A 706-nucleotide genomic window follows, 5' to 3' on the forward strand; every position below is an offset into this window, starting at 1 on the left:
GGAAGGAACGAGTCACAGTATCTGGTCAAATATTACTCAACTACAAGTGAGAGTTCTCTGTCAAATGTTCTACTTGAGTTAAAGTACTGGGGTACTTGCTTTTAAAAATACTCAAGTATTCACAATGTGTTTATGTGATTATTTTGGGGGTCACGGCCTGGAAAGGTTGAGAACCACTACCCTACTTGATCATACTACGGCATGGTTCCCCAATTAGTTTCCCCCAAGCGCCGAACAGGGACGTGCTGGGCCCCTGATTCAGCCCGGGAAAAAGAGTTGTAGAGGCCCTCATTGCGCGCTATAGAGAGAGATCGCTCTCCATAGCGCTGCTGCTACTCAAAGATTTGCCATTTCAGATCATGACAAGTGACAAGCCAGTGGGCCAATTACATGAGTTATATTTCGTTGTTTTCGGGTGGAAACCATGCATGTCCAAAACCGTTTGTTTTGTATTTATCATTTTTAATGATATGATTTAAACTAGTGAAAACAGCCGATCTACAAGCACACAATGCCTCGGAGGTACATTTTATAGATGATAAATACAAAACGGTTTTGGACATACAAGATTTCCACCCGACAACGACTATATGCTATAAATATAAGGTGCTGGGAGTGAAAATTATAATGTAGGGGTGCCTCGGATTAAAAAAATATTCATGGGGTGCCCTGAGACAAAAAAGTTTGGGAACCCCTGACACAGGGC

This window comes from Nannobrachium achirus (genome assembly GCF_963921795.1).
Source record: "Nannobrachium achirus genome assembly, chromosome: 15".
Taxonomy (NCBI): domain Eukaryota; kingdom Metazoa; phylum Chordata; class Actinopteri; order Myctophiformes; family Myctophidae; genus Nannobrachium; species Nannobrachium achirus.